We start from the raw sequence: 23,180 nt of genomic DNA, 5'->3' as shown, positions 1-23,180 counted from the left end.
TACCAATGGATTAATCCAGGATGAAATCAGAGCTCTCTCATGATCCTATCATCTCTCAATGACTGAATTTACCAGCTAAGGATATGTAAGCCAGAGGATACTCCATTATCCTTGTTAGGTGGGTGAAATCTGTAATTAGAAGTTGCCAGGTATGGGTATTTCTCCATCTTAATGGGCCCATTTCAGTTCATTTACGACTAGATCCTGGCAGTGGGCTTTGTGAAGCAAAAGCTCTGGAAGGTGAATGTTGTTTACAGGGTGGCAGGTGCCATCCAGAGCTGAAGACCTCCAGGTCACACCCTGGCTTTCACTTCATGGGTCTGGGGTGAGATCCAGGAGTCTGCTTCTCCAATGCTGGGAGTTCATGGAAGCCAGTTCCTTCAGGTCCAAGCTGGGACCAGATGTGAAAGAGTTATTGAGGAAATGTGTGTGAAGAGTGTTCATGGAGAGCCCAGAGAGGTGGGGCAGGCTGTCCGTGGGACCTGGAGAAGGAGATGTTGGAGAGTCGGGAAAGTCCAGGAGCCTACCATGACCACAGGCATCGTTTCCCATAAGGCCACTCTCACTTCTCACACCTTTTGCAAGTTTGGAAATCTCTAAGACTATCTTCAAGGCTCAGTAATTTGCTAGAAGACACATTGAGTGATCGTCCATTCATGGTCACAGTTTCTTATAGCAGAGGCAAGAGGAAGGAGGCTGAGCCACAGTCTCCAGAGTTGGGACAACTCTAAGGAGGCAGAAAGGAGGAGATGGCATAGTTATCTGGGCCTTGAAGATGATGAAAATACGTCACAAGTTGGACTGTAAAGATTTCTGTGCTTTTGGGTACAATTTATGGAAAGCCGATACCCACTTTAAAATACAATGGGTACATAAATACCTCAGATCACTGCTTTCGTATTATTTGCGACATAAATTAACGAGTGGGGTCAACAGTCTTCAAGGGACAGTGAACTTGAGAGCCATGGTGTTGGCAGGTAGCAAAATCTTAGAGCAGCCATCTTGTTCTGAAGGAGTTTTCATGTTTGACGATCCCTGAAGAAAATATGAAACTCCCTCAGCTGTCCAAAGGACAGAGTGAGGACAATTGATCAAAAATAAAGACCCCAGGCTCTTCCTCAGTGTCCCTGTTCAGTGTAAGCAATCTCCATTTTCCGTAGCCATGACGGAATGTCTGATGGTTTCTAGGCCTTATTGGATGGGAGGGGACTTGATGCTGAGACTCCATTTTTGTCTATTTTGAACAGACAAGTTTTTCTGTAGCAACAAAAATCTGCTGAGGGAAACAACACATAGGGTGGAGACCAGGGAAGTTCCAAACTTCTCCTGGGAAGTCAGGGTATGCTACTCCTGGCATTGACAAGTGGCATGTCGTGGAGTCCTGCCAAACCGAGAAGCTTGCCTGAAGCCCCACCCTGAATCATGCTGTTACCCTTTCTGGTGTGGCTGTTCCAGCCTACAGCACTTGTTATGCTCTGGTTCACTGAAGACCCCTAGGCAAGCACAATGGCCTTTCATGAGCAAGGGTAAAGTCTAGAGGTCTTCTGGGCCAAGGTTAAATTAGTTTTTAATTAGTTAATTGAACTCAGGAGTGCTTTTCCAATCACCATCACAGTTTATTGCAGAGAAGGCTACAGATTCAAAGCAGCCGGGGGAAGATGGAAAGGCCATAGTTTCCCACTATCCCACTATTGGGATTAATTAATTGTGTCGCTCGCGCCTGTGTGTGTGTGTGTGTGTGTGTGTGTGTGTGTGTGTGTGTGTGTGTGTGTGTGTGAAGGGCATGCATATGCCTGAGAGTGTCATGGCCTGTGTATGGAGCACAGAGGATGACTTTGGGGAATCAGTTCTCCTATCTTGTTGAGGCGGGACCTCTGTTGTTTCTGCTGCTGCATGGGCTGATTGATGACTATATATATATTTTTTCTGGAACAGGATCTCAAGCAACCCAGACTAGTCTTGACACTGCTATGTAACTGATGATGACTTTGAACTCCTGATTCTCTTGCCTCTACCTGAGTTCTGAGATTACAGGCATGTGTCGTTGCATCTGGCATTGGTGATGGCCTTCTTGCTGGCAAAGCTGTGAAGCATCACAGGACACTGCATGGTAAGAGACAGAAAGTGGGCGCGTGTATAGCTGTGCCTGGCCTGAAACTCCTTGTGCAAAGCAGGCAAAAAACCCCTATAGCCTGGGGCACGCCTTTAATCCCAGCACTCGGGAGGCAGAGGCAGGCGGATCTCTGTGAGTTTGAGGCCAGGCTGGACAGACAGCCTCCAAAACAATACCGAGAAACCCTGTCTCGTAAACAAAAGCAAAACAAAACAAAACAAAAAAAACAAAACAAACACTCTATAGCCATCCTTCTGCCTCTGCTGGGATTTCAGGCACGTGCCACCACGCCTTGCTTCTCTCCCTTTTAGTCTCACCTTTAATTACAAATTACAGTTTATTTGACATATTTCAAGCGTGGGCATGCATATGCCGAGGTATCTGCATGGAGCGAGGTCAGAAGATAACTTGCTGGAATGTGTTGTCTTCTACCATGTTGGTCCCTGGTATGCAACTCAGGCAGTCAGGCTTGGTGGCAACCGCCTTTAGCTGCCATCTCACTGGCCCTCCTTCTTCCTATAAAGCCACCAGACTCACTCACAGGGCTGTAGGGTAATGATGTCAATCCTAATCACCCCTCAAAGGCCCCACCTGTAAACCTCACAGTTGGATTACATTTCTACTCGCCTAATACTTCATAGTGCTTCATTTCAGCACGAGTTCGGGTTCAAGCCATATCGAAATCCCAGCATTCCTTATACTCATCATCTTCGAGTACGTGAGGTGCCGGTGGGTGCAGCCCTTGACCTGCAACCAGCCTGTTTCCTTGCAGGACACTGCCGAGCATCTTCATGACCGTTGCGCCCCTAGAGCTAGGAAGAGGAAGTGCATCTAGGGCGAGGGTAGAGTTGGCCTGTTAGCCTTCCTTCTGCAGGGCATTGCGAGTCTCCCTTACGATGACTCCCTCCAACCTTAGTCCTGTTTCTAGAAAAGAGGAAGGTGAAGGCTACCAAACATGCCAGAGTGTGAGGTTAGTTTAGTCGTGCCACCAGGAATCTGAGACAATGAATGGAGGGAACAAAGCAGCAGAAGCCAGGATGTGACTGCTAGATAGTCAGACGGGCTTTCACGAGGGGACTCTCTACCGTGGTTTCCTTTGGGGCTGCTGCTCTCTTGGCCTCAGCCTGAGGAGTGTTCACAGATTTAGCCCACAAGGGCTCTCTTCTGCGCTGCTAGTTGGGAGGAGCCCGGGGCAGCTGCCTGGGACAGCTTGCAGAGATTATTTCAAGACCTATCTAGCTTTCTCCTCCTTCACCGCCACACGCTGCTCTGGCAAGGAACATGGTGGGGGAAACTGAGACCATAGAGAAGGAAAGTGTGAAGCGCAGAGCGCTCATGTGGAACCAGGAAGCTGACTCAAAAGAGGATGCTGGACTGGTTGTGTGTGCACAGTCTGAACTCCCGGCACCAGCTCAAGGGATTTTTCCCCACACGGCTGAGCCTGTCCCCAGGGTGGAGACTGGTTCCAGTTTTCACTCATTTCTTTGTCTCTGGTGTTTAAATGCTAGCCCAGAAGACGGTTCAGCCTGGTTTCGGCTAAGGACGAAGGGGTTGGGGTGCAGCTCGGTGACAGAATGCCTAGCTTGTGTTTGGTCACCAGCACCTCATAGCACTACAACTATCAGGCCTGCTCCCCTACATGCTGAGCCATTGCGTTCTCCCTTCCAAATGAGAAGAGGGGTGAGTTTATGAGTTTAGTCACCATACGTGTCTCAGAATGCCTCCTTCAGAACATTGTCACCTGGGGGACATGACACAGGACACGGAGGCTGGTTCCCATAACTGACTTTGCTATTGACAGTTATGATCTCATTTCCCAGACTCTAAGATGTGTCATTAGTTTAATAACTGCTTTGGAAGGGAGAGTGAAACATGGTCACAGCATATCTTGACTAAAACCCCCGTCTGGGACCATTAAAATGAAGACATACAGTGTATCTTAAAACCTAAAATACAGTTCTTAAAAAAAAAAAAGGAGTAGAAGTGGACTGGAGAGATGGCTCAGTGTTTGAGAGCACTGGCTGCTCTTCCAGAGGTCCTGAGTTCAGTCCCCAGCACCTATGTTGGACAGCTCACAGCTGAGTGTAACTCCAGCTCCTGGGGATCTGAACTCCAAGGTACGAACACACCCATTCACACATGCACGTTCTTACACACAGATACGCAAAATTAAAAATAAAGCCCACACATGCACAAAACTGAACTAGGTAGAACTGAGCTGATAGTTTCTGCCCATTGTCATGGCAGAAGGGAATTCGGACTGGGCCTAAGGAAGGAGTTTGTTCAAAACTGCTCTCTGCCAACACACCTAAAGCCTTGGTTTCTGTCACTTGCTGGTTTCTTTGGTGTAAATACTTATACCTTGGCTGAATTCAAGATACCCTCTGCTGGATGTCTAGCAGTTGCCTCTAGAGCTGGTCTGACTTGGCCACAGTGTACCTCTGGCTGACCACAGCTGTCTAAACTAGTGAGCGTTTTTGGCCAGGGGTGGGGCTGGTAGGGGGTTAAATTGAGCCTGCAGTGTTTCTGTGAATCAGCGTGTGTGTGTGTGTAAAGAACTGGGGAGAGATTTCTCCCTGGTTCTCCCCCTGCTGGGCCCGGGAGGAGAACACTGACCTGACCTCCCTGAGGGTCACAGAAGTGCCATTTCAAAGAGGCCAGCTTGCCTGACTCCTGCTCAGAGGGCCCTTAGCAGCAGTGGTGAAATCGGAAGATAGGAAGAGAGAAAAACTCTCTGGTTAAAGATGAGTGAAGAGAGGTGAAAAGGATTTCTGAACCGGGCTCAGGGGCCAGGAGAAAGCTGGCGACCACTAGAAAGCAAGAAAGCCCTAAAAAGTGAAAGGACTGGAAGATGTGTAGTTACTGTCTAGTTACTACCAACTCAGCTATCTATGTGAGCCGAGCAGACAGCCTCAGTGGGCATATTAGACAAGGCGTGGCAGAATAGGGAGTGGTGGAGACCATGGCAAACTGGAAGCTCACACCCTGCAGGAAGACATTGGATGCTTTTCTCTCCCCATCTCATGAGGCCCAGCGTTACTTACCTCTGACTTACCGTGTAGCCAAGAATGACCTTGAACTCAGGATGCTCCTACTTCTCTCTTCCCAGGGCTGGGGTTATAGGCATGAGTTGACACATCCAGTTTGAAGGTTTTTTTTCAACACTAGAAGTAAAACAAATAGGTTTGTAGTTTAGATGCAGGCCTCTACTATGTGAGTGCTCAAAAGTGTCTGTTCAAACAGTTTTTTATTATTATTATTTAGAAATAATTAAGGGATATGAAACAGCATTTCACTATGTAGCCTAGGGTGGCTCTCTTTTGAGTTCCACAAACATTAGCTTCTGGGTGCTGGGTTTATAGCCTCGAATCACTATGCCCAGTGCCTCCCTCCCCACCCCCTCACCTTCACCTGAGGCACCATGGTGCAGGGGTGGGTGAATACAGGCATCCATGTGTTTTAGGCACAGGAAGCAAGGGATGAATTGCCTACTGTTGCTGGAATTTCCTTGTCCTGCCAGGTCCTGATGCTTCAGCCCCAAAGGAACACACAGAGACAGTATATTAGTTATAAAACTGTTGGCTGATGATTAGGGCTTCTTACTGTCTTAATTATTAACCCATAACTACCAATCTATGTATTTCTACATGGCCTTATCTTACCAGAGAATGCCTGGTGCATCCTATCCTCCTGGTCTCTACACAGCATCTCTCCAAAGACATCTCTCTGCCTACCTTTCCCAGAATTCTCATCTCCTAGTCCTGCCTATCTTCCTGCCTCTATTGGCCAAACAGTGTTTTATTCATCAATCAATAAGAGAAACATATATACAGAAGGCCATCCCTCATCAGTCTACTCCATATTTTAATTAATTAATGTTTTCTTAACATCCCTCCCTCTTCTCCTCCCAGTCCCTCCCCCTTCCCCATTCACTCCTCCTCTGTTTCTTTACAGAAAAGGTCAACCCTCCCATGGCTATCAACCAAACATGGCAATCAAGTTGCAGTAAGACTAGGTACCTCTCCTAGTAGGCTGGACAAGGAACTCAGTATGAGGAGTAGTGTTCCAAAAGTTGGCAAAAAGAGTCAGAGACAGCCCCTGCTCCTACTGTTAGGAACCCCACAAGAAGATTGAGCTACCCAATTGTCACATATATGCAGAGTGCCTAAGTCAACACCATGTGGGCTCCCTGGTTGTTGGTTCAGTTTCTTAAGAGCCCAGACTAGCTGATTCTGTGGGTTTTCTTTTGTACATCAAATTTTAAAACAATAATCAAACTAAATTCAGTCTTTCTTCTCCCAGCCCCCTAGAGTCTTGCTATGTAGAACAGGCTGGCCTTGAATTCATGGTCCTTTTGCTTTAGCTTCTAAATGCTGGAATTATGGTCTGCACCACCATGCCTGGCTCAATATGCTTTTTTATTATCACCATGTGCTTGCAATTCTGATTGAAATATTCCTTCTTGGAAAAAAACAAAACATCTGTTGTTGGTCTAAGTTCCAAATAATTCCCACTGCTATTGCTGAGACTTAACAGTGCACACATACACCATGCATCTATACGTTTCCAGTGGATCCATGTAAATAACCCTGAACTAACACTGGTTTCTACACAGAGGTTAATTCGGAGAATTAACCCCCGATTCAAGTGTTTCCCCAACAGCATTTGTTTCCAGAGTTAGAAGCTAATGATATGGATCCTCTCAGTTTCAAGCCCTGGGGAACTACAATTCCAGCATTTAAGTAGCAGATTCCAAATTAACAATGCTTACATGTGATTGTATGTGGAGAAACAAGTTCCCAGTTCCCCTTGGTTCTGTTGTTCCATGTGACCATTGCTGGAACTCAAAAGGGCCATCTAAAATGCCCTGTTTTCATCAGGAACTGGATGCCTGGTCAAATCAACATGCCCAGTCTGGTGCATATCTGTAATACCAGTACTCAGGAGGCAGAGGCAGAGGATCAAGAGTTCAAGACCAGCCTTGGCTATATGCTGAATTCCCTTTCAGCCTTCCTGAAATCTTTTCTTAAACAGAACAGTAAAAAACAAGGGGACTGGGGGATTGGCTCAGCAATGCTTATGGCTCTTGCAGAGGATCCAAATTTGGTTTCCAGAGCCCACATAGCAGCTAACGGTCACCTGTAACTCCATTTCCAGGGTATATGGCCCCTGTGGAATCCTGCACTCACATGGTTCACATACACTTGCAAGCAAACACAAAACATAAGTAAAATAAATAATAAGTGAATCTTAAAGAGCTGTAACAGCAAAATTAAATGTAAATCAATTTGTCCAATAATGCTAATGTTTGCTGTCACAGCCATTTTCTCTGACTATGACTGAGAGAGAATCTCAGACGTTTACCAATGACGATAGAAATTAATGGTGAATTTTCTGGTGAAGCTACACTAGCAGAGATATTTGACTGAGTATGGCTAGGTCAGTTTTGACAATTACTTTAAGCCTCAAAAATAGAAATTATAATAATTACTGCTTTGGCCTCAAAAATAGAAATTGTAATAATTAATTACTGCTTTGGCAAAGGTATGCTGATTCCAATAGGTGTCTGTGGTCCAGTTTTGAAAAGTACCAATGTAATTAAAAGATAAACATACGAATCTATCACTTCTCTTTTGTGTTTTAACCCTAATTCATTTTTACTGGCACATATACATATACATATATATACACACACAGACACACACATCCATATATAGACATATATACAAAGCTCAATAAAAGAAAATGGTGTTGTCTGTACTCCTTCCTAGCCATTGTTGTTATGTGGTTCATTGTGAGATGACTGTTGGCCATTGTCATGAAGAGGAAGCTATGTTAAGGATTTTCTGTGTGCAGTGTCTCTGGTGTGCCCTACCCTCAGTCAACCTCAGTCTCTCAAATGGGGACCCCAGTAGCAGGAGCTCCTGAATATCTGGTGTGGGCATCATGTTGACAGAGGGTCTCCACCATTTAAACACTTTATCTGCTGTAGAGATGGCTTTGAAAAGCCAACCATGACTACCTAGTGGCCTAGTTTGAGAGTCCTCTGGGATTTGCAGTTTTACAAGTGTGAGCCTGTGGTCAGGGAGTGGTTGAGTCTTACACCTACTTGAGAATGAAAGCATCCAGGGCTGCATGATGATTGGGGTTTCCCTCAGTACGAAGGCCTGACATTAGGCAGGGTGGGGTGATGGTGGTGGTGGTGGTGGTGATGGACGGAGCTGACTTTGCTCTTCTACTCTTCTACTGGTTCCTGGTCCTTGCCAGAAATGGTGAGATGGAGTGTTTGAAGGTTTCTTTTTCTCTTTCTTTCTTTCTTTCTTTCTTTCTTTCTTTCTTTCTTTCTTTCTTTCTTTCTTTTTTGGTTTTTCAAGGCAGGGTTTCTCTGTGCAGCTTTGGCGCCTATCCTGGCACTTGCTCTGTAGACTAGGCTGGCCTTGAACTCAAGAGATCCGCCTGCCTCTGCCCCCCCCCCAGTGCTGGGATTAAAGGCGTGCACCACCACTGCCCAGAGCATTTTAGCGTTTCTATTGATGTGATGAAACACTATGACCACCTCAGCTTGGAGAAGAAAGGATTTATTTGGCTCATGCTTCCACATTACTGTTTATCACTGAAGGAAGTCAGGGCTGGAACTCAAACAGGGCAGGAATCTATAGGCAGGAGCTGATGAAGAGGGCATGGAGGAGTGTTGTTTACTGACTTGGTCACCTTGTTTTGATACAGGGTGACCAAGATGCTTCCATATCTGCTTCTTCAATCATTTCAACAACTTTTTCACCTGTTAGCTTCTCTCCAAGGTTTGCCAAGACATAGAGAAGTTCTGCTGCATTAACACGGTCATGGCCATCCTTGTCAAACATGCAGATGCTTCCCTAATTTCTTCCTCGCTGTCTGTGTCTTTCATTTTTCTTGCCATCAGTGTCAGAAATTCAGGGAAGTCAATTGTCCCCTTACCATCTCCATTTACGTCACTAATCATGTCTTGTAGATCTGCTTCTGCCCAAGAGACTTCATCACAGTTCCCAGTTATTATAGTCCCATCACCATCCTTGTCAAATAATGGAAAAAGTTTCTGTGCACCCTGAGATCTGTTCTTCAGTCGTTTGGCCAGCTGTGCTGCAAGGGTTACCAGTTTCTGAGACTGGACCACACTACCATTCTATTCATTCTGCTTCACTCAGACTCCTATTTTCTTATAGAAAATCCAGGACAGATGGACAGACGGACAGACAGACAGACAGACACACACACACACACACACACACACACACACACACACACACACACACACAGGAGAAAGACCTCTGGCAGGGACAAAGGCCTGAGCTAGCAGTACTGTGTGGGCCACCCAGAGATGGCTCAGGTAGGAGGTTTTGGTCACCACCCCTTCGCTTCATTCAGTCAGGTGTCTAAAGTCATCGTGTGCCCGGGATAGCAGGCAGCTGCATGGAGACACTCCAACAGTAACAAATTTCTTGGAAGCCGTTAAAGTTATTGATTTAAGTCATGACAGGCTCAAGGGCACTAAGAGAGTCTCTCAAAGAGAAATCAAAGCGTTTCCCCAGGTGACTCCTGATTTTTGCTTAGGCAGAGGTCAAAATCTATTGAGGTGAAAGCAACTGGGTCTCACCTCTGGAGCAATCTGGGGAGCCCTATAAAGTTTATTGATTTGACTTACTTAACTTACACTGGCTAATACTCAAACAACTAGACCCATCAATCACCCTCCCCCCCCAACCCCTCAAGAGAATGATTACAGAGTGGATTGCTTCCTTCTCAGAGGTGACAATTAATGGGGAGGTCTCTAAGGGTGTCGGGACAGTACACACTGCCTTGTGCTCACTCGTCTTGGTTGTCCCTTTGCCTAGCACAGTGACCTTCTATAGAGCAGCACCTCAGGGAAGCCACCTCTCTGGAAGACAGCCGGGACTGCTGTGGAACAGGCTGCAGTGGCCCCCTCTCTGGATGCAAAGAGCCACACAGTTGCCTTAGGAGAGGTGTGGGAAGCTGCCAGGTCTCTCTTACCAGGCAAAAAAGAAGAAAAACACGTCACCACAGGGGGAGGAAGGAGGGTGGATGCAGAGGGGCAGGCAGCCAAGATGACTGAGCTGCACAATGGCCTTGAAGTCCAGAGTCAGGCCTGCCAGAGGACACGTTGCAGACCTGCCTCAGCATCAACGCGAGGGATCTGCAGTGGGAGTCATTCCCCAGTTCACGGTGTTTACTTGCCTCAAGAAGCAAGGTGTGCAACTACCCAGGGTTGCCTGTGGACTAGTTGGAGGGACCAGATGTTTCCATTTGAATGACAAGTGACCCAAGTCCTTGGGTGATAAAATGCCAATTAGTGGCATTGTAACTGCAGTGGGGAGTCAGGAGAAAGGCTAGGGACTGTCCCAGAGAGATCAAACTTGAACTAGGATTTCCTCGTTCAAGAAGAACATGGGAGAGTTGATGAATAAATCCATCTCCTAGAAACATGGCATGATAGCACAGTGCCTGCTTATAATCCCCGTCCTTGGAAGGCTGAGGCAGGAAAATTAAGAGCCCATGATCAGCCTGGGCTACATATGGAAGAGAGGGAGAAAAGAAGGAAGGAGATAAATACTGTGTAATTTGACACCGGATTTTTTTTGTTTTGTTTTTTGTTTTTGTTTTTACAAGACAGGTTTTCTCTGTATTGTTTTGGAGGCTGTCAGTCCAGCCTGGCCTCGAACTCACAGAGATCCGCCTGCCTCTGCCTCCCGAGTGCTGAGATTAAAGGTGTGTGCCACCACCGCCTGGTTGACACCGAGTTCTTAAGGCTGGGGGCTGGGAATATAGCTCAGTTGGAGAGTGCTTGCCTGGCAAGCATGAAGCCCTAGGCTCCATTCTCAGTGTTGTAGCTGAACTTTCTTTGGACCATCAGCCCTCAAATAATGATGCTGAGACTTATTATTAATTATGAAAGCTTGGCCTTAGCTTAGGCTTGTCCCACTAGCTCTAATAACTTAAATTAACTTGTTTCTATCAATCTACATTCTGCCACATGGCTATTTACCTTTCCTCCATTCTGTATGTCCCCATACCTCCCTGGCTAATGCTACACACCTAGATTCATCCTCTGGGTTCCTCTCTCTGCCCGGAAGTTCCACCTAACCTCTCCTGCTAGCTATTGGCCGTTCAGCTTTTTAGTAAACCAATCACAACGACACATCTTCACACAGTGTACAAATATCCCACAACACAGTATCATATTATACTGGTCCTGGGGGTAACACCTGTAATCCCAGCACTCAGTGAGGTGCAGGCAGGAGAATCATAAGTTCAAGGTCACTCTTGGCTATAGGGAGTTTGAGGCCAGCCTGGGATGATGAGCCCCCATCTCAAAATCAAATATACAAACAGACAAAAGAAATACATAAGAATTGTCATATAATATACAGACTGGTTAATCATTGGAGGTCTGGAGCCAGGGTTTGGGTTTAAGTCTGGTCTCCACCAATCATTATCTATGTGAGTAAGTAATACAATGTCTATAGGACTTTAACTCTTCCTCTCCAAAACAGGGACATTGATAGTACTTAATAATGATATATAAAACCTTTTTTTGTTGTTGTTATTGTTGTTGTTAACATGACACAAGCTAGACTCACCTGGGAAGTAGAACCACAATTGAGAAAATGCCTCCATCAGATTGGCCATAGGCAAGTCTATAGGGCATAGTCATGATGAATGGTTGGTTCATGTGGGCCTAACGTACTGCGACAGTACCATCCCTGGGCTGGTGGTCCTGAGTTATGTAAGAAAATAGGGTGAGCACGCTATGAAGAGCAAGCCAGTAAGCAGCCGTGCTCCATGGTCGATGCTCTGGTTTCTATCTCCAGGTTCTTGACCTGAGTTCCTGCCAAGACTTCTCACTGATGGAGTGTGACCTGAGAGTTGTAAGCCGAAAGAAACCCTTTCCTCCCTAAGTTACTAAGACAGGCAGTATTAATTAATAATAGTACTGACAAAACCATGTCAGTAATAGTACCTAATAATAGAGCCTGCATCAGAAAGTAGTGTACTGCTTGAATGAACCTATCACTTAGGAAGCCCTTGGCACAGCAGATGGCGCCGGGAAGCGTTCGGTAAATGCCAGTCACTGCCGGTCCTGCCTTTCCTGTGCATGGTGATAAAGACAGCTTTCCTATTACTACCAAGCTGAGGGATGCGCTGGCTCCTCAGAGACCTCCCGGAGAACGAATATAGGGCAAGAGGAGGAGGTCGGTCCTGGGGGAGAGCATGTAGGGGATGATTTCCGTGTTTGAAGATGCTTCACGGACTTCCACTTTTCTCAGGTCTGGGCACTCTCCCTCCCTTCCTCCGTTTGGAGTTCATCCAAGGTCTGCCTGTCGTGAGGGCTTTCCTTATAGCTCCTGCCACGGGCACTTTCTTCCACTAACCTGTCACCCTTGCCTCTTTTTAGGCCACAAGTTAGAGGGCTGACTCTGTACTGCTGAACCTCCTTCACGGCAGGCTGTGCCGCTCTCCCAGCCGTGTGTGCATGCCCCACAAAAAGGGACGGGGTCTAACACACTCCGTAGTGTGGAGACGAGTCCGACCTCACCGAGGCTGCAGACCCGGTGCTTTGCCACAGCTGTAAGTTACTCTGCTCCCATCAGGCCTGTGCCTGTTGCTCACTTCCTGGAACCCAGGAGTCTTGGCTCTTTTGACCTGTGTATTCTTCCCAGGATGCTTATGCTCACCAGTGTGGCGCCCCAGGTGGGAACGGTGCCAGCAGGAAGGTGGAGCTTCACGGATGAAGGAAGCCGAAGAGCCGCCCTACCTCCAGGTCCAGACTTAGATCAATTTCTGGCCTCTTCAGGCTGCGCCCAGAAAGGTGCCACCCTGTTGCCAAAAGGGCCTTAGTAAGTTTCCGCTTGAGAAATCCGAGTCCCAGTCAACCCCGATAGCTGAGATAGATTGGGAACTGCACCAGGAGGCAGGGAAGGACACGCCTTGTCCTCTTGTGCTTTCCCTCCGGGGCTGGGAGTTCTTCCTAAATCATTTTTCTGTATCCTTGCTTTTTTAAAGTCACCTGTCAGAAGCAGATTAGTGAGAGCATTTCCGTTCCTCCCACTGCTCGCTTTGTTCTCCGAAACATGGGCACGGGAGAGACTAGCCTGGAGATACATTGCCCAAAGATTATAGAAGCCCCACCAGTTCTGAGGAAGGAGGTGGCCACGGGAATGGGAAGCACCTACATCCAGAACAAATTACCACAAGCACCACGCAAGGGCGGCCACATACAGGCCAAGGACATCGAGTTCTATGAGAGACGGCAAAACTGGGGGCCGGCCCCGAGTTTCTGCTCTGTGGAGGAGAGACACTTTGGTTCCCAAGTGGTAGAGTTTGCTCTCTCTTTGGACTGCCGTCCTGGCGGATATTTCCTCAAGTGTACGCTTTTCTTAATAGCACATGCTGACTGTCCCTACCTAGAAACTCAGAGGCCCAGGAGGGCACGGAGGAAGGGAACGGGGTGCGTAGCCAGTTAGCTTTGCAGCTGCAGGCAGGAGATAACATTCTCCTGACTTTTACAGGGCCTCCAGCTACAATGGGGCCTCTCCCAAAAGCACCGTTGTAGTGCTGTGGGGATATAACAGGAGAGACTGCATGCCTTGAACTTAAATAGCCTAAAAAATAGAAAGACTGAGGAGCCACAGAAAACTCCTTCTGGGATCCAACAGAGGCCTGATTCCACGGATTTCACACTGCACAGCAAGAGTTCACAAAGGGACCATCAACCCTTTGTGATCCCGGAATGCCCTGGGTGATATCTACAGACATCCTCAGAGTTGGACAAAGAGTCAGGGTCCCCCACACTCACCCCCAGCCTTTTTGACATTCTCTGTGCAGGAGAAAGCAGTAGTTATGATAAACCTTAAGAATGGGTATATGTGTGTGTATGGGGTGGGGGTTGAGGGGTTTGTAGAACTTCTAGAAGTAGTATTTTCTCTAAGACTTGGTTGGGGTATCTGAGAGATCAGGAATTACAAAGACTACATCCACTGTTTTTTAAATATTATTTTATTGTTTTATGTATATAAGTGTTTCGGCTACATGTATGTCTGTCTGCACCATGTGTGTCCTTAAGTGCTTGTGGAGGCCAGAGGAGGGCATCAGATGCCCTGGAACAATTGTGAGCCGTCATGAGGATGTTGGGAATCAAACTCAGCTCCTATAGAAGAGCAGACAGTGCTTGGAGCCATCTCTTAGCCTCTGTTTTCATTTTTTTTCTAAAAGAGAGGGGGTAGGGTGGGTGAATTATAATAACAGAAATAAGATATTTTTCAAACTTCATACTTCATAATCAAGCCATTTTATCACCAAAGGCTAACTAAATTATTCATAACATAGTAACAGGCTTTTTTTTTTTTTTTTTGGACAACGTCTTGGCTGTGTAGTCCAGCATGGTCTGTAACCTGTGGTCCTCTTCCCTAAGGCTTCCAAGTACTGAGACGGGTGTGTGCCCATCTTGACAATTTTGTACATGCCCAGTTTTGGAAAAGCATTTTCCCCACAATGGACAACGAGCAGCCTCACTTGGTAATGGAGACACACGTTCTCAGTGTGGAAAGAGCATCAGCATTTTCCTCGTGCTTATGCTGACCCTGAGATCTCAATGTCTAATGCCAGAGGAGCTGGAGAGATGGCTTAGTTAGTAAAGTGCTTTCTGTGCACACATGGGGACCTGAGTTCAGATCCCCAGTACCCTTAAAAGAAACCCAGCTCAGCAGCTATTCCCAGTGCTTGGGGCATAGCGACAGGTGGGTCCTGGGGGCTTGCTGGCCAGACAGTCTAGCAGAAGCAGTGAGTTCTGTGTTTAGTGAGAGAGACTATTGTCTGAGAAAATAAGGTGTAGAGTAACAGAGAAAGACACCAACATTGACTTCTGGCCTCAACATGTGCATATGGGGTAAGCACACACACACACACACACACACACACACACACACACACAGAGAGAGAGAGAGAGAGAGAGAGAGAGAGAGAGAGAGAGAGAGAGAGAGAGAGAGAGAAAGAGAGAGAGAGAGATCATCTTTCATCACTACTTGTTTATCAGACACCCCTGAGAATCACTTTGAGGCAGTTGTCTTGTTCTGGGAAGGGAGACCTCTGAGTGACATTGTGGATAGGACCACCATGGTAGTTCCTTTGGCACTACACACGGGGGACAGAGGCATCACCAGGAGGCCGTCTAACCTGTAGTACGTGGGGCAGTGTGACCTGGGTCTATGCCTTCTCAGTTCCGTAATGGAGCCATGGAGGCAATTCCTTATACCCTCAACTTAAAAGAAATGTCTCAGTGACATCGCCACTACTACTGCCATAATGCATATCCCACGCCACAGCTGTCATGTTGTAGTATTAATTTGCATCTTTTTTGTCTGTTTCCCCAACGAGAGCAACACATGCAGGACAGTAGGAACATCCTCGCCTTTTATCACTGTGGTATCGCGAACATCCAGTCCTGTACCCAGCACGTGGCAGGAGCATACCTGATTTGTCCTCTCTACTTATGGGTGAATTAGATGCCAGGGCCTCTGCCCCATTCAAGGGCATCTCTCTCCTCTCCTGCCTCATCGCTTTCCCTCTTTCCTGAGCCAACCCACTGGCAGACAAACTGCTGTAATTCCTCCCTTCTAGCAAACCAAAGCAAACAAGTTACCTCTCTCCAGGTGACCTGGTTCAGCTGACCTACATGTTTTAGTTGTGAGCTGTTTCCTCCCGTGGAGCAATACTTCTGGAGGGAAGGGCTTAATATCTGCTTTGTCTGTTGCTGTTTCCTTTTACATCAGAAGTTTCTGGCACAGAGCAAAGAATAAAAATATGTCAAGCTGGTGATTCATTTTGTGGCGTAAATGAGCAAAATAGTAAAGCTTGCTTGAATTAACAGAGCAAACATCAACCCATAGCTTGAGCAATGTCCAAATAATAGTTACTCAAGAAACGAATAAGATGGCCTTTGTAGGGATGTCTGGTGGCTACTCACACTTGTGGATACTCCAGAAGAAGCATTTCCATCCTCCATGGTCCGTTGACCTTGAAAAACTTAGCAGGGCTAAGGATGATAAAGGACAGAGGTGTTGATTTAAAAATGTAAAATTTGAGACCCAGTGACAGTGTCTTTCTCAAACACTGTAGTCCTCTTTACTAAAAGCCAGATTTAAAAATTAGAGTTTACTTCCTTTCTGGGATTGGGATTGGGCATGCAGCAATAGCGTAGGCCAGGAGGTGGCGACGCCCCTCTCTCTCTCTCTCTCTCTCTCTCTCTCTCTCTCTCTCTCTCTCTCTCTCTCTCTCTCTCTCTCTCTCTCTCTCCAGAGTGAAAAGGTTTGGACCTGGCCTGATCAGCCAGAGGCCTTCAGGAAGGAGAGCCAAGAAAACAGGGTTTTGCCTCAGATTGCCCCATTTCTGTTGGCTGGACCCCATGAGGAAAAAGTCACAATTTTGAAGGCTTCAGATGTGTGAGCAGCTACAAATCCAAATGGTTGGCAGGTCCATACTGAGGATTTTTATCTCACACTCAAGGACTCTGAAAATCTAGGGCAGCAACTTGGCGACCTAGTGCTGATAGAACTTTTGTTCAATTTTCCCCTGGCTTGGGCAATAGCCTGAGAGCCAAAGAGGTTTTCTTCAAAATGCAGACTCTGCCTAGACAACTTTTTATGGCAGAATTACCTACGATCTGGCACCAGGAAGCCACTAAACCACTGGTTCTCAACCTTCCTAATGCTAGGGCCCTTTAACACAGTTCCTCATGTTATGGTGACCCCCAACCATAAAATTGTTTTCATTACTACTTCATAGCTGTAGTTATGCCACTGTCATGAATGGCAATGTAGATATCTGTATTCTCCAATGGTCTGAGGTGACCCCTGTGAAAGGATCATTGGACCCCCAGGCTGAAAACCACTGCACTGAACCCTAGATCTGGATATAACATTGTGCACAAGGGATGGAGGTGGGCGATAGGTATATGTACTTTTCATAGTGAAGCTTGTTGTTTTCTGTTTACCTCAGAGGCTCCAATGACTCAAAACTCATTGGGGACTTAAGTTATGGGCTGGGGTATACCTTAGTGCTAAAGCGCTCGCTTTGTGAAGACCCTGAGTCCAGTCTCTAGCACAGAAATGAAAAGGAAGAAGGCAAGACAGGCAGGCAAACCACTCCCATTTCCCACAGAGGCCTGACTAATTTCTCTTTTTAATCCCAAGTAGTTCCCTGAGGCATTCCAGTTCTTCAGTTTTCATTAAGAAGCCTCTCCGTCAAGAGCCAGTCAGCTGGCAGGGAATATCGTCAGGTATTTGACCAGAGAGGGCACAAGATGTATTGACAAGAAGGAAGCTGTTAACCAGGTAAGCATCAGCAAGGACTTGAAAACCTTGCTGTTGAAGAGCTACAGGAAGCAACTGCTACCCTTAGGGCTGGGCATGGGGAGGGGTGGGTTCATGGGACATGAGGTCTTCTGGAACAGGAATCTGGCCAGGCTGATTCTCCTCTCTCACCGCAGGATGAAGAGAGGAGGCTAAGGTGACCCTGGCAGGAGTGGAAATCCCACAGGAAGCAGACAGAAGGCACTCAGTCCTTCCTTCCTCTGCCTGCTGCATTCTTGCCACGGAGAAGAAGTCCCACGGAGCCAGCTGGCAAAGCCAAATTTTGGTTGGCAGAATCTCAGCTCCAGCATCTCACAGGCTAGGCTTGGAGCAGAGAGACGAGATTAAGAAGGTTTCTCCAAACATTCTGTTTACTGAGATACCCACAACCATTTTCCAATCTCTCTGTGTGATTCGTTGTCATTGGGCAGGCCCTGAAATGTATCTGATGGATTTTTAGTAGAATTTGGTATTCTTAATGGCAAGGTAGTAACAGTCACCTTCCCTGAATGGACTTATAGCAGAGAGAGAATCTGGTAGTGTAAGAGGAAAAATTAATAAAAGTCTAAAAAACCTAGACCACTAAACCCATACAGGGAAATAGGGAATTTCTGATCTTGAACTACCTAAGACAGCACAAAAGAAGAGAAATGGACAAAAGAATCTGACCCCCTGACTGAGGAGGTGACTAGAAGCTTAAAGTCCAGCTGTGTCAACATTCCTTTGTCCCAAAGAAGACCAGATATCACCAATTAATGGTTGTAAAAAACCCCAGTCCGGGGATAATTAACAAACTCATAACCAAATGTTCTCTGCACTTTCCTGTTCAATTGTATCTTGCTTACACATATAGTTACCATTTTACCTTGTGTAATCACGGAAACGCTGACATCTTGAGGCTTTTAGCCTTATGGTCATTCCCTATTAAAAAAACAAAAACCAAAAAACAAAAAAACCCTTAGCTGTAAACAGGCATCTCACTTGCTCCCGAACAAGTGGGATCCCTGCCGCAGTTTGAGTAAAGAAATCTTTGCCTTTGATTGGTGAGTCGTCTCCTTGGTGGTGGTCCTTTTGGGGTCCCTCAGACTGGGCATAACAGTAGTAGAGATAATAAAAACCCAGACTCAGGGTCGTGGGTTTGGGCCCCACGTTGGGCTTTAATATGTAACATGAGTTATAAAAATCCAGAGATCGATATTGGGTTTCAAGCTGATGGTTAGATAAGCAAAGCATCCAGTCCCTAGATCTTACCTCTATCTCAGACTGATAGAGTAACCCGGCTAGCTCCACCAATCCTTAGACTGCAATCCTAGACTGCCTCTCTTCAATGTAGCTGGAAATTAAATCTCCCCATGAGACCCTTTGGTTCTTCCTTTTATACCTCTCCAGTGCTAGAATTAAAGATGTGTGATCCCAAGCGAGATTACCTGTGTGTGAGCTGTTTCTCTTTAGGACTGGATCAATTTCATGTAGCTCAGTGTGGCCTTGAACTAACAGAGATCCATCTGCTTGTCTCTTGAGTCCCAGGATTAAAGGTGTGTGCCACTACTGCCTGGCTCTATGGCTAGCTAGTATGGTTGCTGGGATTAAAAGTGTATATCACCATTGCATGGCTCTGTGGCTTGTGGCTAGCTTGCTTTCTGTACCCTCAGGCAAGCTTTAATAAATCATAAATAATATATCACTACAAAATCTTATTTCCAATTTTAGGTCACATTCTCTTCTAATTGAGTGGGGAGCAATGGAGACCTCCTGACTATGATACATGGATGCTGTGGGCACTGGCCTGTTTATATAGGCCATCTTACCTCTCTAGTGAAGTCCTCTGAGATTCTGATTGAGAAACCATAGGCTACTCTCTCCCTGGACACTAGCAAATCTCCCACTATCGAGAATACGTCGTCTCAACAAACATGACTCAGAAAATACAATTTAAAACAAAGCTATTGACCCAAGCTAGTGAGAGATCACTGACTCAGGTGTGACAAATGGGGAGCCTGCGTAAGACCTTAATATGGGTGACAATGGTGTGACTGGGACAATATATGAGGCCACTGGCAGTGGGTTCAAGATCTAACTCTAATGCACAAACTGACTTAGTGGAGCCCATTCTATATGGAGAGATACCTTGCCCAGCCTAGACACAGGGGTGTGAGGGTGGAGAGGTGCCTTTGTCCTGCCTCAACAAGATGATGGAACAGACTTAGTAGACTTCCTAGGGGAGGCCTTAGCCTCTCCATGGAGCTGATGGGGGAAGGAGTGGAGGGAGTGGGAGGAGATGAGGGAGGGGGAATTGGGATTGGACTACAAAACAAATTAATAAAAAAAGGTAAAAGAAAAAAAAAAGCAAAGCTATTTTGGTTACCCACTATTTCTTCTCCTTCATCTGTTCAAGGCAGTATGCCCCAGGTGGAAGTGACAGCAAACTTTGTGATGTTCTGGTCACATGTGTAACGCAGCCATAAACCATGCAATGTAAGTTTAACAGTTAAACTACCCTGTCTTTGCTGTGAGTTGAATATGTCCTTCAAAGGCTTATGTGTTAGAACTCCATTGTCCCTGTTGTGATGTGAGTGGCAGACTCTTTCAGAGGTGGGCTTAGGGGGAAATGACAAGGCTGATTCCTTCCCACTCTATGGCTTCCTAACTCCTAAGGGATCCCTCCTGGATGCATGAGCTCCATCATAATGTGCTGTAGCTAAGGGAGTCCTTGTCAGAGCCAGCACTATGCTGTTTGAACACCTACTTTACTAAATTGTGAGGACTGAGAAAAGAAAAGAGAAAAGAGACAGAAGATAGAGTCAGGAGGGCTCTCAGCGAATACTGCAGATTCCTCAAATTTATTACTCACAGTTCTTATATTTTCCAATCAAAAGGGAAGGGCAAAAGATATCCTTACCATGATACAAGGAACAAACGAATGTAATTACCTCCTTAATACTCAAAATGTATAGTAACCATGCCCTAAGTCAAACATCCTTTTATTTGGTCTTGAGGGTCCAGACATCCTGTAGCCATTTCTGAGGTCAAACACCCTGTCTTTTAACCTTGAGGAGCAAGAATAGGTTTGAACTCTTTGACCTTAAATAAGATGGAGTGGAGTTAATAACAATGGGCCCCAATAACATCCCCCACAAACTTTTATTTTAAAAATTGGTTTTTATCTCATCTCCTAGCTTAAGATTCTTGAGAATTAGTAAAAAAAAAAAAAACGGCTGGGTTGAGGGGTACACGGTCAGCGGCAAACAGCTCTCCATTTATTTTCTACACATTCTAACTCTGAAGACATCTATAATCCACCACTTAAGAAGCTGAGGGCAAGAGAACCCTGCTTTTGAGGCCAGCCTTGGCTGCATAGTGAGGCCTCATCTCAGAACAAACAGAAAAATAGAAAACAAGGTTGGATATCCAGGTATGAGAAGTGGTGTGGGGACTGAGAGTTTTCTTTCTGGACAGTTTAACATTCTTTCTGTGGACTTGGCAAATGGTGAATGTTGCTTTTCAGAGGCCCTTTGTGATCGTTCCTTCCTCTGAGGATGCCTTCCTCATAGCTTGCCTTCCTGGGACAGATTCCTCTGTCCTAGCTGCTGTTCAGACTCTAGGAACCGCTGAGATCCTGAGCGTCCTTCTGGGGTCTCTCTGTCCCTCAACACAATGCTAGAGACAGATCTGAGGTTTTCCTTCCTTTCTTAGACATAGCTCACACCTGGCATACCCTCTGTTGGGATGACCTTGGGAAATGTGAGTGTTCCTAGCCCCGTTCCTGTGGTGATATCTCGCTTGTACAAATAAAGCCTGTCTGAAGATCAGAGGATGGAGGTTGTCACTAGCTAACCACAGAGGTCTGAAGGAAATGAGATGGCTGGGCAGAGAGAGGATATAAGCAGGAAGAAACAGAAACTCGCTCTCTAGTCCACTGAGATGCTAAGGAGATGAAGGTGACTGTGGCTTGCTCCCTCTTCTCTGTGACCTCTCAGCATTTTCCTCAATATCTGAGTCTGAGTTTTTATTATTTAGATCAATTAAGAATTCCATTTACACATCCCCTTGACCTCTTTTTTATTCCACATTCAGAGCCATGGTCAGCCTATTACTTTTCCTTTAAATGTTCTAGATGGGAGCCAGCTTTGTGTGTTTCCTAAACTTCATAAGGAATGCATAGTGAAGTTCCACAATGGATGAGTTGAAGCCCTTTTAGTAAGCTGTCTATGGCAGCCCCAGTGTCCAGGCTCTCCCACAGAACACCAGAAACTCTGTCCTCAAATCTGCATTTATCTTCAAACTCTGAGCCATTTCATCACCACGAACAAGTAGTTCAAGAGTCATAAAACTTGTCCTCTCTAAATCCTACAGGATGTTTTGGCGTCTCATCTTGGAGTGTGATTTCTGGTGTCTTTTCACCTTAACGGAATTTCTATTTTAGTGTCTTGTTACATGTGTACACAGGACAAAGAAAAAGTGTCACAGAGCTGGGCTGCTTTACTCTAAAAGCAACAACATTCTGAAAGCCTCCAAACCTGAGCACGAGAGTTAGACGGGAGTTTTTATGCCTCATAGGCATAGAAGATTTGAAAGCTTCAGGACTGCTTTGGAGGATTGACTGCCTTTTGCCTTGCTCTCTCTCTCTCTCTCTCTCTCTCTCTCTCTCTCTCTCTCTCTCTCTCTCTCTCTCTCTCTCTCTCTCTCTCTTACCCACACACAAACACACACACATACAAACACACACACGTGTGTTGGGGAAGTCCTGTGTATATGTCAATAAAGCACTGTTGGCCAATAGGGAAGCAAGATAGGTGGGACTTGGAGTCCAGGAGGACTCTGGGTAGGAGAAACACAGGGAGTCACGATGTAGCCCGCCAGAGAAGTAAGATGTCCGGAACTTTTCTCTGGCAAGAGAAATACTTAGATTAACAATTATGGGATAAATACTTAAGTCAGAGCTAGCCAGTAAGAAACAAGCAAGGCCAACAGCTTCATAATTAATACAGCGTCTTGTGTGTTACTTGGGGACTACAACGCCGCAGAGCCCAGGCGACTGGTGGGGAAAAAACCAAAGCGGCTGGCAAGGAAAAGGCTTCTCTCTACACACATGCACTTTTATAACCATGCCCATTGGAAGTTTGCGCAGACATGAGTGGGGCCATCATGACCACAGGGACCTTATGGGGGTTGTTGATGTCTAGAGCTTTTGTGTTTGGTCCTGGGTTTGAACCCAGGGCCTTGTGCATGCTAAGCATGTACTATACCACTGAACTACAGCCCAGCTTGGTTATACAGAAATTCGGAAGCTACTGCTAATCTGGCATTTAGAGTTCAAAGAGGAAATCTTACTCTTTAAAGCTAGACCCACAGCAACCAACGGGGCCGCTTGGCAAGTGGCTCTGAGAAGGGAGTGTGTGTGGAGCGGGAGGTGATTGTGGCTGTCAGTTGGGGTTCCACCACTCACAGCTGGCTCATTCTGAGGTCACTCACCTGTTGTTCTCTGGTACCGACTGCGTCCTGTTTCTGCTTGCCTGAGCGTGAGTTCTGGTCCCTGAAGACCTTATCCCAGAAGTGACCCTAACCCATGGCCATGAGTGAAGGGTTCTCAGGGACCATTCTGAGGAGTGAGCCAAGCAAGTTACCAGAAGGTCTCAGGGGAATTGATCTCTTCCCTTCATGGAAAC

At 46.3% G+C, this 23,180-nt stretch overlaps 2 long non-coding RNA genes across 4 annotated transcripts in view; one reads left to right on the top strand and one right to left on the bottom strand.

Moving 5' to 3' along the window:
- LOC110341376 overlaps positions 1–18,935 on the top strand; it is a 34,289-nt gene extending 15,354 nt beyond the window's left edge. For 2 of the 3 annotated variants that reach the window (XR_002383295.2, XR_005876257.1), the window contains 5 exons: positions 1,936–2,110; positions 12,564–12,736; positions 12,829–13,005; positions 17,359–17,496; positions 17,652–18,935. This is a non-coding gene — a long non-coding RNA (uncharacterized LOC110341376). Of the gene's footprint in view, positions 1–1,935; positions 2,111–12,563; positions 12,737–12,828; positions 13,006–17,355; positions 17,497–17,651 lie in introns of all 3 variants that reach the window. The other variant, XR_005876258.1, reaches the window with a different exon arrangement.
- On the bottom strand, positions 14,178–16,692 carry LOC121139324. Its single transcript, XR_005876259.1, has 3 exons — positions 16,131–16,692; positions 15,807–15,942; positions 14,178–14,373 (listed from the first exon to the last, which is right to left on the bottom strand). It is a non-coding gene; the product is annotated as an uncharacterized LOC121139324 (long non-coding RNA).
- Positions 18,936–23,180: the final 4,245 nt, after the last annotated feature.

Source organism: Mesocricetus auratus, unplaced genomic scaffold (assembly GCF_017639785.1).
Source record: "Mesocricetus auratus isolate SY011 unplaced genomic scaffold, BCM_Maur_2.0 Super-Scaffold_15014, whole genome shotgun sequence".
Classification (NCBI taxonomy): Eukaryota; Metazoa; Chordata; class Mammalia; order Rodentia; family Cricetidae; genus Mesocricetus; species Mesocricetus auratus.
The sequence above is the reverse complement of the archived record's forward strand: the minus strand, read 5'-3'. Positions and strand labels throughout refer to the sequence as shown.